The 16379-nt window shown below is 41.6% G+C and overlaps 1 protein-coding gene across 2 annotated transcripts in view; it reads right to left on the bottom strand.

Moving 5' to 3' along the window:
* LOC114240657 (uncharacterized) overlaps window positions 1–15863 on the bottom strand; it is a 191531-nt gene extending 175668 nt beyond the window's left edge. For both annotated transcript variants that reach the window (XM_028171284.2, XM_028171285.2), the window contains exon 1: window positions 15586–15863. The gene's annotated coding sequence lies outside the window, so the exon portion shown is untranslated. The remainder of the gene's footprint in view (window positions 1–15585) is intronic.
* Window positions 15864–16379: the final 516 nt, after the last annotated feature.

The raw sequence follows: 16379 nt of genomic DNA, 5'->3' as shown, positions 1-16379 counted from the left end.
TCAAAATTACTCAAAGATTAACGGAGAGAAGGTTAACGGAAGAAGAAGAAGAAGATTAACGGAAAAAGTGTTGATAGACAAAAAGACGGTGGCATGACGACCCGATACAAATAGCAAGGGAGACCTAGACGAAATTAGCCAATAACCGCAAAAAGTAGATGGAGTTGTAACAGGTCCTTGCCCAACCTATATTTCAGAAATAGAGTGGTTCTACTAACACGATATTAGTATTGTACTAACTAATTTTATATTACATTTATAAGAAACGTAATCTTTGTGTACTCTTGATTTGGGTTAGATCTTTTAATCCGGCAGCCATAGAACGAGCTTGGCAAGACATAAGGATCCATAACAGTGTAAAAACTTTCATTTAGTTGTTGGTTTATTGTATAGTTCCCAATCGTAATCCAAATACTATTTTACAACTGAAGTATCGATTTTAGCAAACCGATGATACGTAACTACTATTAGCTGCGTGCCATCGTATGTCGATAGCTTAGTTGTCACACAAAAGTACTCTACGTCAAAGCAGGACTTATTTATACTATACTATAATAATATTATAAAGAGGAAAGATTTGTTTGTTTGTTTGTTTCGAATAGGCTCCGAAACTACTAGAACGATTTGAAAAATTCTTTTTCCATTAGAAGCCGACATTGTCCCTGATGAACATAGGCTACTTTTTTATTTTTTTTATTTTATTTTTTTGTTTTCATGTGTGTTTTAATGTTTCCGAAGCGAAGCGAGGGCGGGTCGCTAGTTCAATCATAGGTTTAGTGTCCATTACAAACCATACAATACAATACGTGGTTAGATTTTATGAGTTACATACAATCCAATTAAAAAAACTTTAGACTCCTACAGTTCATATATAGAATGTTGAAATAGTCAAAAAAGTAATCATTCACCCGTATATAATATATTGTGTCATTTTAACGGGTAAAATTAATACTTAACAAATTTAGAAAATCGTTTATTTATTTTTTTCGAATAGGAAGGAAGCGGAACGTAAACTCGATACGACCAAAATAACCGACCGTCATTTAAAAACCGAATTGAATTTTTAAATGAAATATTTCATTTCCTATAGAACGAAATATAAGTGCTGAGGTTTTTCTTCATAAATAATGCATCTCTGTACTCATATTGACGTCTCTCTTCGCTACCTCTAAGCGCTTATATCCGATGAATAATTTATTTATCGTCCATTCTTTCTTTTTATGAAGAACTGTGTAATAAAACATTTCATTATATATCGGCACATCTGTTCGAACCGAACCTATAAAGGACCAATAAAGAAACTATTCCGGATCCATCGTTACGACATCATCAAATACGCATTATGAAAGGTCTTTCCGAAGTCTTTGGATTCGTGAAAATAGAACAATCACAGGTAATATATTATTAATATTGAATAATTTTTTTGCTTACCTTACCACCCGTACCTACTATTGATAACTAATTTTTTATTTATTTATTGCGTAGATGGGTGGACGAGCTCACAGTCCACCTGTCCAGTGGTTACTGGATCCCGTAGACATCTACAACGTAAATGCCACCACCCACCTTGAGATATCAGTTCTAAGGTCTCAGTATAGTTACAAACGGCTGCCCCACCCTTCAAACCGAAACGCATTACTGCTTCACGGCAGAAATAGGCGGGGTGTTGGTACCTACCCGTGCGGACTCACAAGAGGTCCTACCACCATAAAAGCAATTTGCCTCTACCTTAAGCAATAAACACACTTCACGATTTACAAGTATGTTACACATTATCATGTTTTGCACAGCATTAGACTCTAAAATTTTCGAATAGGGAAGCATGCAATAATAAAGTGAATTTCCATCATAGCAACGTTGTAATTAAAATAATAATTCTTTTTAGATTTATAAGGCTCGTGTAGCCGCTGCCGGCATTTTCAGTCTGCTGACACTCTCTGAAGTGTCAGCCACGACGCAATGGTTACAGCTTCTGTATTCCGTGTGCTTAGTGCGAGTTGTGTAACGTTCTCGATAGCGTAAAAGTTAACTCAATTTTGTATGCAGTTGGAACAGCGCCCCTAACGGCAAACGTAGACAAACGATCCCATTCCATACAAATATATGAGCTAACTTTTACGCTATCGAGAACGTTAAAAAACTCGCACTACGCATACTACCCATTGCTGGTCAACCGTTGATTACGCGACAATCACAAAACTCGAACGATGTAAAATGATAACGACAAGTTAAATTATCCAAAACTCACCGCCTTCTGTTTCCATCCATATTCGTTTAAACTGCTTTGTAAATTTTTTTTTTAATTGTTTAGATAGGTGGACGAGCTCACAGCCCTCTTGGTGTTAAGTGGTTACTGGAGCCCATAGACATCCACAACGTTAATGCGCCACCCACCTTGAGATAGAAGTTCTAAGGTCTCAAGTATAGTTACAACGGCTGCCCCACCCTTCAAACCGAAACGCATTACTGCTTCACGGCAGAAATAGGCAGGGTGGTGGTACCCACCCGCGCGGACTCACAAGAGGTCCTACCACCAGTAATTACATAAATGATAGGCAATAACCGTATTCGAATCGCAAAAAAAAAAAAGTCTAGGTCTATTAAAATAATTTCAATCCTACAGCTAGATTCGTTAGAATTTTTTTCAGGTATTTCAACTTTAAATTAGTCTACTGTAAAGTTCACGTATTGTCGCTTAGTCACGTTTGCCTTTCAAGCGTCGAAATGTATAGTCCTCTAGATGAATAGATAAGCTCACTAGCCACCTTGTGTTATGTTGTTATGTGGCGGTTACGTCTATGACGTGATTGCTGCTATCCAATTTCATTTCGGACGATTGATTGCTTCGCGGCCGAAATAGGAAAGACGGTAGTGCCTGGCGGGCTTTCAATTATCCTTACAACCAGATGTTACATAAAGTTATAAAAATTCTGCGGGCTTCGTTTTGTTATACGATGCTAATTTTCATCATGGAAGTTGTTTCTGGAATACAGCTTAGGTACGTGTTTACTTATTTAGAAAAAATGTTTCTTCGGGCCTTAATTCCTGGTATAGCAGCATCGTTCAAATATTTTTAATTTAATTTTTCGTTAAGTTTTTTGTGTAGCATATTTTTTTTAACTTAAATTATTTAAATTATTTGTTTGGTTTTAATTAATAAATATATAGGAACTTAAGTATATTACGAGATTGTTAAGAATTGTAGATTTATTTACTTTAAAAGACGAATAATTGTGTTAACTAGTTTACACTATTTGCTATCACATCTGTTTGTTCTTATGTTTTTAAAACATACTTTTGTAACCTAAACTATGCCTTCCTAAAATCAAATAGACAATATTTGAGACTCTAAAAACTCTTTTCATTGCTAATTGGCTTTTATTCGTTTAACATAACAACTGACATTTTTATTGCTTAGATGGGTAGACGAGCTCATGGTACTGAGTACTTACCGAAGCCTGTAGATATCCCCAGCATAAAAACCGTCCCTTGGCTTGAGACAAAAGTTCAAAGTACAAAGATCCCTCTTCAAACCGAAACGCATTACTGCTTCACGGTAGAAATAGGCAGGGTGGTGGTGGTGAATAGTATCAGTTTTGTAGAAGTAGCAATATCTGACCAAAGCTCTTAAAAGTAGACGCGACGCTATAAATTATAATTGAAGAAATAGGCAGTATGGTAATACCTATCCGTGCGAGCTCACAATACGCTCTACCTACCACCAGTATAATATTAATTACACGTATTTGACAGAACAATTAAGGCGATTTTACGAAAAGGTTCGATTGATATTATTTCTGGAATAAATTCGTTGGGGCCTTCCTAAACCTTTCGGAATTGGCGAGATACGTAATGACCTAACTTAATATTCACGAAGGGATTTACAGCCCCGGCCCCAGCAGACATATGCCACGCCTCACTATCACGGAATTTCCTGAACTACGAATACGTAGTATTTGAAATGATAGATAACACATATATAAATCAATCTCTACTTTGATGTGGTGCAGGTTTGAATAAAACAGACTTCGCAATGTGAATGTCGCCGCCCATCTTTGAGACATGAGGTCGAAGTCTCAATAGTACTATAAAGCAGCTGCTCCATCAAACCAGAACGCCAAAAATAGGCAAAATAGTAGTACCCATCCGTGAGGGTGAGGGTTATAATTCACCCTATGACTAGGGAATATCGGTTGGCAATCAATGATACTCACAGAATACTTTTTTTTTTTTTTTTATGATTGAAACTTTACTGGTGGCCCGGAGGCCTTTCCAGTTTCACCAGGACAGGTGGGCGAGCAAAGGCTCAGCCAATAGGGGTGGGATTTGCTAACAACTGCCCGAGCGCCTCCGAAGAAGACCTAACAACTCAAGAGCAATTGTTTCGCGAATGAATCTACTACCGGATCGGAATCGCGACCCGCTGAGAAGATCCGGCGAGAAACTCAGCGGGCTGATGCATGGGTTAGGTTGCACGTCGACCTCTTTGTCGAGTTCGACGAGTACGGTTACCGGGGTCCCTAAGCCTGCCCCTAGTATTAGAGCTGAAGGCATCTAATGAAAAGGTTATTGGATCTGATGGATCCGTAAGGACGTGTCTAGGGCGTCGACGGTGACTGGCTCCTGCATGATCAGGATTCGGGGAGTAGTCAGCGGCGGCAACGATAAGGCGATTATCATGACGCATAGCCTTATCGAAGTATCGTTCCGACGCTGACTTCATGTATTTCCGAATTGATTCGAGCCCCAGGTCGTCGTGTAGGTCAACGTTCCTCACGAACCACGGAGCCCCGACAGCTAACCTACAAAAGCGGGATTGTAGGGATTGGAGGGTGTCTATGTGTGTGCGGGCCCCGTGAGCGAACACCACACTCGCGTAAGTCATCACGGGCCTTATGCAAGTTTTGTAAAGTGTCACCTTGTTCCGAAGGGACATTTTACTCCGCTTACAGATCATGGGGTAGAGTCTACCGAGAATAAACGCGGCACGGTCACGGACTGATTTTATATGCGGGCGGAATGTCATCGATGCATCCAGGGTAACGCCCAGGTACTTGACCTTCCTGGCCCAGGGTATGGGTTGTCTAAAGAGAGTAATCGGGGGTGTGAGATTCCTCCGCCTAATCCGGGAGGAAATCCGTGTGGAGCTTCCCCTCTGAAATAGCACCGCAGTACTTTTCGCTGGGTTGATGTCTATGCGCCATTTTCGGAACCACTGTCCTAGGGCTAGGGCTGCGCTCTGAAGCTTCTTCGCGATTAGGGACTTATTTCTATTAGAATAGTAAACAGTCGTGTCGTCGGCGAATAAAGCTAAATGGGTCGGCGGCGACCGGGGAATATCGTTGACGAATAAGCTAAATAGGAGGGGTGAGAGGACAGAGCCTTGCGGGACTCCAGCTGTGAGAGGTCGTGGGGAGGAGCGGGTTCCCTCGACTCGATATCGAAAAGAGCGGTTCGACAAGAAGTCCCGTATGATGAGCACGAGACTATCCGGCACGCCCATGTTGAATAGTTTGAAAATCAAACCATTGTGCCAGACTTTGTCGAACGCTTTTGCGACGTCGAAGAAGAGAGCTCCCGTGTATAACGGTTTTGGTCGATTAAGCCCCACAAGAATGTGCTCCGTGAGGCGGTGCACCTGTTGAACGCATGAGTGATTTGTACGGAATCCGAATTGTTCATCGATGAGAATGCCCTTGGATGAGACGAAGTCTCTGAGGCGTTTGTAGAGCAGACGCTCATACAGTTTGCCTAGAGACATGAGGAGGCTAATCGGGCGGTAGCTCGTCGGATGATTTTTTGGTTTACCGGGTTTATGTATGCCGATAACGTCCGCTTCTTTCCACACCGCGGGAAAGATACAGTTCGCCATAGCGGCATTGAAAATAGATGCCAACATCACGATGAGTTGGACGGGTAGAAGTTTAATAACGCGGTTAGATATACCGTCGGAACCGGGAGCCTTGCGAGGACGTAGGTCTTTGATCAAGTCTTTAACTTCTATCGGGGTGACGGGTGGTAACGCATCCGATGGTGGCAAGGAGGCTCTGCGTTCTACCTCACTGTCTACTAATTCTACATGAACAGGGTCCACGGATTGAGTGCTGGGCGTGCACTGGGTTTGCAATGTATCGGCCAGCAGCTCTGCTTTTTCGTCATCATCGAACGCCGCGAGTCGGCCTGAGGGGCCTACGAGGGGGGCATAGTTACTACCGTATCCGATTTGAGAGTACGAGCTAAGCGGTAGTAAGACCTTTGGGAGGGCGCGAGTCCTTCTAAGAAATCAGACCATCTGGCATCTCGGACTTCGGCGATGCGAGACTTTACGTCGCGTTGTAGGGCACGCATTCGAATACGATTTTCCGCGGTAGGATACCTGTCGTAGGCGCGTATCGAGGCGTTCTTAGCTCTAAGGAGTTCCCTAATATCGTCGGACAATTTGAAGCGGTGAAGGAAGTCCTCCGCTACAACTTGTTTCGATGACCTATCTAATGTCGAGGTGATGTGTGACGTTAAGATGTCTATGGCTTCAGCGGTATCCTGAGGAGACGGGATAGAGTCCGGGTTAAACGGGAGCGACGGTGGATCAGATTCAGCCAGGCTGATGCCCAGCGTGTGCCAATCCACCACAGTCCTCGTGACGGGAACGGAATCGGGAGCGCGACCGAGCTTCATAACGACGGGACGGTGGTCTGAATCTAATTCTGAAACTACTTCGATCGAGTGTAAGCGCAGAGTTACGTTTTTTAATAACGCTATGTCGAGTATATCCGGGCGATGCGCGATATTTAGCGGGTAGTGAGTCGGGGTTAGCGGAGCGACGATATCGAAGGCGAGATCATCGACTAACGCGTCAAGCCGCCTGCCATTCGGGGTTGTGGTGTGTGAGTTCCACCTGATGTGTTTACAATTTAGGTCGCCCGCCAGAATGACAGAGCTCCCCATACCGAGCAGCGCCTCGATATCACTGCTTAGAACGATCTTATCCGGTGGAAGATAAACGGACGCGATAACGATCGGCGCGTGTCCCGTCAGTGAGATTCGGCACACTGATGCTTCGATATTAGCGAGCGCGGGAGGATCGAGCGGGACGCAATGCAGGGCTCTTCTATAGTAAATGACGGTACCACCACCACGGGCAGAGAGCCTGTCGTTCCTGACCATGTTATAGTTCGCGATTTTAGGGTCACGGCGCGCGGGCTTAAGTAGGGTCTCCTGCACTAAAAAGATATCAATTTGATGGTCACGCAAAAAGTCAGAAACCTGATCACGTTGATTTGCGAGACCGTAAGCGTTAAAAAATCCTATCGTTACGGATAGGGGCTTTATTCTACTTATATACGCCATTGATTACCGGCGGAGTGAGGGGAGGACGTACGTATTTAATGACGCGTATACGTCGGCGTATTCTTGCACAACGGCGATAAAGTGTTGTGCAGTGGAGGCAGCGCGAATGGCGTCGCCCAAAGCGTTAACGCGCTCAAAGTTGATCGACTGAAAGAAGTCGATCGCTAAAGCGAGATTTTCGGACGCGGTCGGAGGGCAAGTCGCGGGAGAGGGACGAGTCGCGGGGGCGGGACGAATCGCGGAGGAGGGAGTTGTAGCCGTGTTCGTGTACGGCAGCGGTTTTGCCCAGGCCGAGACACTGGGCACCGCCGCCGGAACGAATGCTGGCTTAGCCTGCGACGCAGAGGGTGCCGTGGCTTTGATGTCTGGGCCGGAAGCTCGGAGGCGGTTTTGGCGGGCGACGCGGCGATTTATTTTAGGGGCTCGGGGGCAACCACGGTAATTCGCGGGGTGACCCTGTGTTCGACACAGGACGCAGCTAGGCGGTTCCGTCGCGGTTTTTTGGTCGCGAGCGCAGAGGGCCGTGGCGTGATCGCCCAAACACTTAACACATCGGGGGCGCGCGTGACAGTTACGGGAAGAGTGCCCGTACAATTGACAGTTATGGCACTGGCTAGGAGTGCCTTTTTTATGGGGGGCTTCGATGGCGATACCGGAGAGCCTACAGACGGTCTGTGTGTTGAAGATTTTCTTACCCTCGGGGGTAGGCTGGAGGGTGACTAGAACCATATTATATGGCTCCCTACCGCGACCGGTGTGCATACGGTGCACAGAATTCACTGGAAAGCCCTGTTCTAACAGATCGGCCTTGACGAGCTCTACATCTAACTCTTTAGGGATTCCGCGTATTACAACGCGGAGTTCGCGCTCCTCCTGGAGCGTATAAGTATGGAAACTTATACGTTCCTTACGGAGGTAAGAAGAGAGGGCCCTATGGTCGTCGGGTGTTTGAACCTTAATTTGAATGCCGTTCGCGAGGTTACGGGCATTCGTGAAAGTTATATTTTTGGCCTTAAGGGCCAGGCAAACTCGATCCCAAGCTGCCTTCTCCTGAAGGATAACCGGGGGAGGGGTCTGGGTTTTATTTTGTGCCACCGGACGCGGCGACGGAGTGGCACGGGCTGGGGGCGCAACGGGAGTCTGAGGGCGGGGGCGCGACGCGTTCACGGCTTTGCTAATTTTAGCGGCCGCGGGAGCTCGAGACTCCGCGGCACGCTTCTTACCCTTCTGTACCAGGGTGAATCCATCCGTCGATGAGGCGGGGGCGAGGTCGACCTCCATGTCCGAGTCAGAGTCGGAGCACGAGGAGGCGGGTGCAGGCGACCTACGAGCAAGTGTAGGTGTTTTAGAGGGCGCGACGGAGGCCGCGGATGATCGCTCAGCTGAAACGATGGTCACGGCAGACGACGCAGCAGCTTTTCTCGCCAGTATAGGCGACACGGGAGCGGCAGGCACGACAGAGGCTGCGGTGCTCAATGCAGAAGCTCTGCACGCAGGTACAGGCGACGCAGGAGCAGCGAGCGCGGCGGAGTCCTCGAGAGGGCTCGCAGTGTGATTGGCCTTGAAGGCCAGAAACTCTGAGGCGAGCTGTGGGTGGCGAAGTCGGAGGAATTCCGCGAATACAGCGTCCATGATCGCTGAGTACCCAGGTGGGGCGGCCCCGGGTCTTGAAACACTCGCCTTGCGGCGAGGCCCCAACTTCTCGGACCTGAGCGGTTCTATTGAACACAGGTGGCAATGCGGCGCGATTACTACAGGACAAAGAAAAAGCACAACAAAACAGAAATTACAAAAAGAAACAAAACAAATAAATACTTGCAGGAAAACACTTTGTCGGCAAATGTTCCACAAACACAAAAATAACTAAAACAAAATAAATAAAAGCTTCCAGGAAACACACTTGGTCGGCAGATGTATCACGAACACAGGCCGCGCGAACAATGGCCGGGCTAACAAAAGCCGGGCGAACAAAGACCGGGCGATCGAGTGGACGATGAGCACGTCCGCACGTGACGGGTGCCTCTATCGGAATGTGTCACAGAATACTGCTTGCTATTCATCGTGTAGTTACCTTTTATTAAATATCAGAGATGAGACGATGTTATTCCAGACTGACACTATACAGCAAACAAACGATTTGAAAAATTGCGCTTCAACTGTTTAGTTGATAGTTGCATCAGAAGCATTAAAAAATATTTAGGCCGCTATAAGGTCCAGTAAAACTCAAAAGCACGTAGTTCTGTAATATACCAGTTATTTCGATCAAAAAATAAAACATATTTTTGAAGAATTTTTTAGCAGGTTTTTATTGCTTAGATGGGTGGACGAGCTCACAGCCCACCTCGTGTTAAACACCTGGGTACTAGAGCTCGTAGACATCCACAACGTAAATGCGCCACCCACCTTGAGATATAAGTTCTAAAGTCTCAAGTATAGTTACAACGGCTGCCCCACCCTTCAAACCGAAACGCATTACTGCTTCACGGCAGAAATAGGCAGGGTGGTGGTGGTGAATAGTATCAGTTTTGTAGAAGTAGCAATATCTGACCAAAGCTCTTAAAAGTAGACGCGACGCTATAAATTATAATAAAAAAAAATATAAAAATGAAAGAAAATTTATTAAAAATCTTGAAACTTGAAACAAAGTTGACAGGCCCCACTTATCTCAACGCTGAGTATCATTAGGCACATTGTAAACAAATCCTACGCAGACCAAATAAAACGAGATGAAAGAACACTCTTACTTAATTAACATTTAAACATTTTCATGAAGAATAATTGAATTTTGTGAAAATGACATCTACTGTACTGTATATACATCTTGTCGCTACAATTATTTTCAAAGTGAAATTAAACAGCAAATACGTACTGATTTTGACCTCTCAAACATTCTTGTTAACGTTATTTTGGACATTCGAATTAAAAACAATTGTAACAACGTTTTAAGAAACAGAAAAAAATACGATCGTCAACAAAACTTTTACGAATAATTCGTAATATTGATTTAGTAATTCATCAACGCAATGAAGGAATCAATGCGCGTAACAAAATTCGTATAGTTTACATATAATGTATTATTTTATTTACATCAAAACACAGTTTATCTTAGTAAAAATAATAGCACAAATTGAGTTGCTCTTATAAAGAGAAACAACATTTAAAGCTATTGCTTCACCACTATTTTTTTATTTATTATATTTCAATATTTTAAAATGCTTTTATATTTCTTATGTTCTTTCTAATCTTCCAATATCCAAAATTTTATTTATATCATCCTTATAACAAATTAACCTCTTTTAAGATAATTCGTATAGAGGTTACATACATTGGCGTAATTATTAGCGGTAAGGTGTATTGTGAACCCGCTCGGATAGGGACCAAAATTCTGCTTATTACTGACGCGTAGTAAGTGTGCTTCAGTTTGGAGGTACTACAACAAAGGCTACAGCACAATCATGAATTCGACACTAGTTTTAACGGGACCCTGTGATATCTATGTAGTTCCCGTGACAACTTGCCACATAAAGTACTAGCTAAACTCGTTTCCACATTAAAAGCTCTTTATATAACCTATCACACAATTACTAGATATGTGATAATATGATGGCCATGATGATGACTTTTGAGCGGCATATTTCTGCCGTGAAGCATTAATGCGTTTCGGTTTGAATGGTGGGGCAGCCGTTGTAACTATACTGAGACCTTAGAACTCTTATCTCAAGGTGGGTGGCGCAATTACGTCGTTGGTGTCTATGGGCTCCAGTAGCCACTTCACACCAGGTGGGCTGTGAGATCGTCCACCCATCTAAGCTATAAAAAAAAAACCAAAAATCTAGCATTCCAGTTCGAGAGGCTCATAGCCATCATACCAAAGTAATAAAAAAATATATTATGTTCATAATTTTTTCGATATTGCGTTAAACTAATATTAAAGTAGTTTTTTTTGGTATTGCGTTAAAGTGATATTAATTGAGCAATTGTCTGTTAGTCGATTTATAGTCATCAAAATAAATCAATCGTTCTTATCATTACGCGGAGATATATGTACTTAATATATAAATCTACAGTGGTGTTTACGGATGTTCCATTATAACTACTGAACTATGCATCCGATTGGCTTGAAACTTGGTATCTATGTAGAAAATACATGTACTTAATGGATAGGCTAATATTTATATGAGTGTTGGACTCCCTACACCAGTTGCGGTTGCGTTAATTATGAGAATATTTGTGGGGGTGAGAAACAATAATGTTAATTTTAAATGGCCAGCGAAGCGGACGGGTACATCTAGTAATTCCTAAGAAAGTTAATTGATTTTATAAAATCCCCGAGGGATGCAATCAAAACACAATAGTTGGAGCGTGATCTGAGCCGATGCTACGCGAGCTACGACTCGCTACGGCCATCAAACGAACGATATTTCCATTGCATTCCTTTTGTTGCTCTGAATCATTCTCCGTTCCGCACTCCGCATTTGCATTATCCTCTTTTTTTATCTTCGAACGATATCGGCAGAGTGGGAATGCTGTAATCTTTTATAGAAAACTTTTTAATTAAACATACAACGTTCTCGTGTAAGATCCTATTAATGTGGCAATAATTTAAATAGAAAGAAAACTACTTCTATTTTGATATAAAAAGATGAAGACAAAATGATGAAGAAGAAAGGTGATAGAAAAAATCTGTTTTTTTTAATACTGCTACTACAGTATGTGAAGTTGCAAGATAAAAATATAATAAGTAAGAACTAAGATAAAAAAATATATAACGCACAAGTATTGGAAACCTAGTGCTCCCAAACCCCTCACCATAAGCCGTTTTGGTTTACAGCATGCCATATCCGATCAGTGGTCAAAATAAAAACTAGAGGAAGAGTTTGGGGTAAATGAATGATGGAGAAATAGCAGTAATAATTTAGGAAAACTAGACCACAGACCCGCATTTCCTAGTTAAAACAATACCGAATTTTATACAACTCTAATCTAATGTATCAATGTCGACAACGTCATTCAGGTTGTCACTAAGGACCCCTAGAACTACTGAGTCCGTGCTATTGAAACAAATGTTGACTGCCCAAGGGATTATACAAATAAGCAAAAAAATAATAGTAAAACAATTAAAAAATTCGAAATTCTAAATCTAATAAAGCGTGTAGTCCGCAGCACATGCACGTATAGGGCGGCTTTCTCGCTACGAGCTCCCAATATTAATGTCAATTATTAATAAAAATGCAAACAATTATTCCACCCTTTAATTTTGGAACCGCGAACCGGCAGTCTCGAATTATTGCGTTAAATACGCGGCCCAATTTATCTCGAATCTCGTCAAGTTCGTTGAAATTTAAATTAAAATGTAAATGTTACTGGGCGGGATATCCTCTCTAATTGCTGCGTCCGCCCGTTGTTAGATTTGTAACATTTGACGTTTGTAAATCGAACTATTAGTTTAGATTGGTTTGTTTCTGAAACGCTAGAAATAAATTAAGTCTTCGTTGTATTATTTTATATTTGAACCAATTATTGAATGTCAAAATAGGTTATTGCAAAAAGAACTACAATAAAAAAGACTCAGCGAGCATACCTTTGCATAATAGTCTGTTTGTTTTAGCGAAAATTTCCATTCTATATTGTAATAAATCGTCATTATCATCACCATCACCATCATCAACCCACAATTGTTCACTGCTAGACATAGATCTTTGACTGTTTATCTCACTAAGCCCGGTCTTCGGATCTCATTATCCATTACTTCATGTAAGAAATGCATGTATATTAATAATAATAAATCTAAAATATTGATTCACAATAAAATGAACGTGTGTATATCTCATTGCCACATCGCGCAGTTAATCAGAAATTCTAAAACATATTAGCTTTACTGAACAAAATTTCCTGACCAGTTTTTCGTTAAGACTATCAAAGTATCTAATCACTAAGTAAAAGTAAGTATAAAGGTCGAAGGAAACAGACCTTTCACATTTCAAACGCTATATAAATTGTTTCAAGTTAAAACTCACTTAATTGAGAACTAACAGCGATTTGGTTCGTTCCCGATGTAATACAGTTTGCATTCTCAAAGTTTAAATTCACCGTTTATTCAAGACGTAGCAATCCAAGCGGTAAACCAGTTTAATTGCTTCTACAGCACTAAGACAGTCTTTGTGGGAAGCATCAGATATTCAGGTCAACATGCAGAATTGCTCTTGTAGTAAAACTTAATTCGTCTGAGTTTTCAAATTCTTGAATTTCACTAAATTGCTTTTTTCACTGTGTGAAAGATAAAATTTTAATTGAGCCGTCGACCTCATGTCTCATTGTGGATGTTGGCATTCTAGTAATGTTGTCAATGGGCTTCAGGAACCACTATACAGTTCAAACACATCAAATTCTTAATTGTTTTGCATATTGAAGGTTATCAAACAGGAAGTCGTGGCCTAGAGGATAAGGACGCCCGAATGGATACGTGTCGAACGATGCTGCGGTGTTCGAATCCCGCAGGCAGGAATGCGAATTTTTCTAATGAAATACGTACTTAACAATTGCTCACGATTGACTTCCACGGTGAAGGAATAACACCGTGTAATATTATAAAAATCAAACCCGCAAAATTTATAATTTGCGTAATGACTGGTGGTGGGACGTCTTGTCTGTCCGCACGTGTAGGTACCACCACCCTGCCTATTTCAGCCGTAAACCAATAATTCGTTTCGGTTAGAAGGGCGGTGCAGCCGTTGTACTGTAAAAACTGAGACTTAGAACTCATGTCTCAGGGTGGGTGACATTTACGTTGCTGATGTCTGTGGACTCCGGTAACCGCTTAACACGAGACCTAAGTCTGAATTGTATCACGGCTGTCCCACGCTTCAAGCCGTAATGAATGACCACTTCACTTCTACACTTCATTTTCGTAAACACATGAAGTCGTCGTGGTCTAGAGGATAAGACGTCCGGTGCATTCGTGTTGAGCGATGCACCGTTGTTCGAACCCCAGGCGGGTACTAATTTTTCTAATGAAATATATTACGTACTCAACAAATGTTCACGATTGACTTCCATGGTGAAGGAATAATATCGTGCAATAAAAATAAAACCCGCAAAATTATAATTTGCGTAATTACTGGTGGTAGGACCTCTTGTGAGTACGCGCGGGTAGGTACCACCGCCCTGCTTATTTCTGCCGTAAAGCAGTAATGCGTTTCGATTTGAAGGGTGGGGCAGCCGTTGTAACTATACTTGAGACCTTAGAACTTGTATCTCAAGGTGAGTGGCGCATTTACGTTGTGTATGCCTATGGGCTTCAGTAACCACTTAACACCAGGTGGGTTGTGAGCTCGTCCACCCATCTAAGCAATAAAAAAACATAATTAAGTGGTAATCACCAGTACCAGCCTATATAATCAGTGTAACTATATAATATGTACTAGTAGTAGTAATAGTTCCAGCGGTATACCGCATTGCTGACGACCTTGTGCGACGGTAATCACTTACCATAAGGAACGTATGCTTGTTTGCCTACAAGGGCAATAAAAAACGTCTACGTTAGATTTTCAGGACATGAAGGAGAACAAAATTTATTGTAGCCGGTAATGGTCGATCATCACCAATAATTTTATGAAAATGATTTATTGATTTGAGTACGTTTTCAATTCTACATCATGTATGTTCAATCAAAAGCAAAGATTTGAACAAAACAACGTAAATACTGATTCATAGCTATATTATGAGCGGTATATTGATAGTATCACTGTTTTTAACATTTCTGCCGTTTAGCAGTTATTCATTCCAGTTTGAAAAGCCCTTTCATTGACAAACAATTGAGTCTTCGTCAGTAGGTCTCAAAGTTGGCAGTGTTATTCGAGTTCGTAGTATCTATATACTCTAGTGACTACTCAAAATCAAGTGAGTCCTGAGCTTGTCTGTGGATTGGTAGTAATAAAAAATAATTGGTAAACTTTATTTTAATACCCAAGTTTACAAAGGAATTCTGATTGTATGTAACAATTACTTTTAGTGTGCTGAAAAAAGTTTTGGAACTACATTACATATTTATGATTTTAATAATAAGTAGTTATGACTGCTATATTTAGTTGAGAAATCATGTACCTTTTTCAGGTTTTTTTTTCAACTGAATACGTTTGATTAAAAAGGTTTAAAATAAAATTACGGCAATTATTACGTTAGTGTAAGTAAACCTAGAATTACATTGATTGAAAACGATTAATTTTATTCAAAACTTACTTATTTCAGTCATTCCCAATATTAGCAGTTCATAGTTATCCATTTAATGTTAATTAGAATTCTCATTAACTGTTTCAAACTCATACACAATTATCACTCGTATGCAAACAAGTCACTATTAATACACTGTTTTGCCTTTATACACCTCCGTTATTGTTCATCGAAGTGTCTAAAACAATATGACGTTGATTCTCGTTACGTAGTGGTTTCCGAAAATCCGCCTTCACCGGCGTTAAAATGAGGAGGCGTCTATTCTCGACCGCGCGCGCTTTCTCACTGCCCGCTTTTCCCTGGAGCAACACATGATTTTCTGAAACAACCCCTCACAATAATTCGGTCGAGAGTGCAAAACCTTCACACAGTGACACGAGGGTGAAACATAATAGGAGTTCGTTAGCATACTCTGCCCTAGGTAGGCATTACATTAAGTATTTGCTTTATTAAATAATTTCCAGCCAGTCAGGCTTGCATTGTTCATTCCAAATCGGAGAGGATTACGTTGCTTTATTCATTGTTCAACGTGTAATTATTATGAATGCATTGTTCGCAGATCATTCATCTTTCTTGAAAGTCTTATGCAATAAAATAATCTTCATACAGTATACCGTGAAAATTTGCAACCAAACAAGACAAAGTTTATATGTCCAATTAATCACTTTAATTAGAATTTTTTTAGTTTGAATTTAGCGACTTAATCTTCTTTTTTATTGGGCGCCAACATGTCATACATCAGCACAAGACGTTGCAATTAGCACATACATTAACCTCATACTTAATGATAACACAATTACTGG

The sequence above is a fragment of the Bombyx mandarina genome, chromosome 17 (assembly GCF_030267445.1).
Source record: "Bombyx mandarina strain Sakado chromosome 17, ASM3026744v2".
Taxonomy (NCBI): Eukaryota; Metazoa; Arthropoda; class Insecta; order Lepidoptera; family Bombycidae; genus Bombyx; species Bombyx mandarina.
Note: the sequence above shows the minus strand (reverse complement) of the source record. Positions and strands in the feature narration are given on the sequence as shown.